Genomic DNA, 3,548 nt, shown 5'->3' on the forward strand with positions numbered 1-3,548 from the left:
ACAAAGTTGAAAATAGAAAACCAGAGACATCAAATTGTAAATGAGGACAACAACAAAGCCAGAAGAAGGAATAAGTAACTACATTACTATAACTACAGAAATGCCAAGTGGAGAGGGAACCAAGATGATTTCACGATAAAATTGTTTTAAACTGGGGAAGAAAATGAGAAAGTAGAGAGTAACCAAAAAGAAATTAATAAACTGGCTTCTTGAAATAAAAAAAAAGGAAGGTCATAAATATTTAACAAACTAAAACAATAACAATGAATGTAAATGGTAAGAAAATACATAAACAAAATTTGCTCTGCACAGAAAATTATATGTATGCAAGAAATCAGCAACACAACAGAAAACACACACAACAAAATGACAGCAATAAATTCAAAACTATCAATAATTATTTTGAATGTAAATTGATGAGATGCACCAATCAAGAGACAGAGAGTAGCAGAATAGGTAAGAAAACATGACCCATCAATATGCTATCTATAGAGATACCCCTTAAACATAAAGATAAAAATAGACTAAAAATCAAAGGTTGAAAAAAATATATCAAACAAATGGTAATCAAAAAAGAGTAGGCGTGGCAATATTAATTTCTGATAAAGCATACTTTAGGGCAAAAATCAGTACAAATGACAAAGAAGGACATTAAAAAGTCAATCAAATAGGAGCACATAACCATAATAAATGTCTGCACATCCAGTGAAAAAGCCCACAATACATAAATCTAATTTCAATAGAATTGAAAAGAGAATAGGTGACTCCGCAACAATAATAGGAGACTTTAATACATCACTTTCAATGAAGAACAGAACAACTAGAAAGAAACTCAACAAAGACACAGAATAACTAGACAACACAATTAACTAACTTAACATCATAGACATATATGGTGAGAGTTAAAGTTGTGAGTTAAGTTAGCTGGACTGTGATTGGTTTAAGCAGTTGTGGTGTGATCATTCCCATGATGAGATCTGATGTATATGCTTTAAGCAGCCAATACATTGAAAAGGAGTTTCCTTATTAGGAGCATGGCCTGCTTCCTATATATAGAGAGAGAGAGGTCCTGGGAAAATTTGGGGACTTTCTGTTGGATTTGGATCTTGTGCTACCTGCCACTCTTGGGTTTGTCAGCCCCTGTAGCTGTGTGACTCAGGAAAATCCTCCAGCTTGATATTTGGCCCACGAACTTGGGACTTGCCAGGCTCTACAACTGTCCTGTGAGCCAACAATCTGCCATTTTGTCAACTGACCTTGGATTCATCATTCACTGAAGTCAGCAGCCTGTTACACTGCTTGCCAATCTTGGGCTCATCAGCCCCTGCAGCTACATGAGTCAGGAAAAGCCTCCAGCTTGATGTTTGATCCAGGATCTTGGGACTTGCCAGGCTCTAGCATTGGGTGAGCCATTTTCCTGATATAAATTCCTCTCTCTCTTTCCCTCATATATGTAAAAGCTTACTGGTTTTGCTTCTCTAGAGAACCTACCTAAGACATATATAGAAAACACCACCCTAACAACAGCACAGTATTCATTACTTTCCAGTGCACATGGAACATTCTCCAGAATAGACCTTATGTTAGGTCATAAAACAAGCCTCAATAAATTACAAAAAAAAAAAAAAAAAATTGAAATACTACAAAGCATTTTTGCAGGGAGCAATCTACTTCTGTAAAGAGTTATTGCCTCGGAGACCCAATGAATTCACTCTGAGTCAGAATCCAGTCAATGGTGATGGGTTTGGTTTTGATTTGGGGTCTGAGAAGCTTGCAAGTTACCATCTAAAGTACAACTATTGGTCTTTCCCCGATGAAAGAAAAGAAGAGTGAAGAAAATCAAAGACACATGATAACAATTACTCTAAAGGACTAATGCACCACATGATAGATCATAGAGCTATAAAAGTAGAAATCAACAGTAAGATAATCAAGGAAAAAAAATCCAAACACTTGAAAATGAATAGCACCCTGCTTAAAAATTACTGGGTAATAGCATTAATACAAAAAGGACATTTAAAAAAAAAAAAAAACCTTGAATCAAATAAGAATGAAAACACAACATACCAAAATCTTTAGGACATGGAAAAAACAGTGCTCAGAGGACAATTTACAATGATATACACACACACTGAAACAGAGGAAAGAATCAAAATCAAAACCTTAACCCAACCTCTTCAACAATTAGAAAAAGAGCAGAAAAATATGTCTACAGTCACCAGAAGAAAATAAACAATGAAGGTTTGAGCAGAAATAAATGAACAGAAAACAATAGAATCAAAAAGACTAGAAGTTAGTTCTTTGAAAATACTAATAAAATTGACAAACCACTGGCAAATAAAAGGGAGAAGATGCAAATAACATGAATTAAAAAATGAAATGGACAATGTCACAACAGAACCTAGTGAAATAAAAAGGATAATAACACAATATTATGAAGAAATGTACTCCAACAAACTTGAAAACCTAGAAGAAATGGACAGATTTCCAGAAATATGTTGCTGTGGTTAGGTGTCATCCAGTCATCTCTGACTCAAGCAACCCTATGCACAGCAGAACGAAACACTGCCCAGTCCTGTGCCAGCCTCACGATCCTCACTATATCTGAGCCCATCGTTGCAGTCACTGTGTCAATCCATCTTGTTGAAGAACTTCCCCTTCTTTGTTGACCCTCCACTTTACCAACCATGATATCTTTCTTCAGAGAATGGCCCCTCCTGACAATATGACCAAAGTAGGTGAGATGAGGTCTGGCCATTCTTGTTTCCAAGAAGCATTCGGGCTGCACTTCTTCCAGGACAGATTTGTTAGTCCTTTTAGCAGACCGTGGTACTCTTAGCATTCTTCGCCAGCACCACAACTCAAAAGCATCAACTCTTTTTCAGTCCAGAAATATACTACCTACCTAATCTAACATAGATTGAGGTGGAAAATTTGGTCAGACCCATCACAAAGGAAGAAATTGAACAGGTCATTAAAAAAACTACCAACAGAAAAAAAAAGTTCTGGCCCAGATACCTAGTAAATAAACACATAAAGCACACAGAGATTTTAAAAGCAGGCTTGTTCACAGCTGCACTCTTCCATCTCCATGAGAAATGCTTGCCTTGTATACCCTGTTGGAGGATGGGGCATATAGAGAAGAATTTATTTATTTACCCCATTTGTCCAGTTGAGACAAGACTAGATTAGCCACCAGCCAGCCAACCCCCTTCATGAAAGTGAACCCAGAAAATAAAAGCCACCAGTCACTCAGCAGAAGGAAGAAGGAGCAATCTACTTCTGTAAAGCGTTACTGCTTCAGAGACCCGATGGGTTCGCTATGAGTCAGAATCCAGTTGATGATGATGGGTGATGGGTATGGTTTTGATTTGGGGTCTGAGAAGCTTGCGAGTTACCATCTAAAGTGCAACTATTGATCTCTCCCCAATGAAAGCAAGGAAGAGTGAAGCAAATCAAAGCCACATAGTAACAATTAGTCCAAAGGACCAATGCACCACACAAATCTCAGTCTCCATGACCCTGAGGCCAGAAGAACCATACGCTGC

This window comes from Orycteropus afer, unplaced genomic scaffold (assembly GCF_000298275.1).
Source record: "Orycteropus afer afer isolate SDZICR_OR568_19922 unplaced genomic scaffold, OryAfe1.0 scaffold00024, whole genome shotgun sequence".
Lineage (NCBI taxonomy): Eukaryota > Metazoa > Chordata > Mammalia > Tubulidentata > Orycteropodidae > Orycteropus > Orycteropus afer.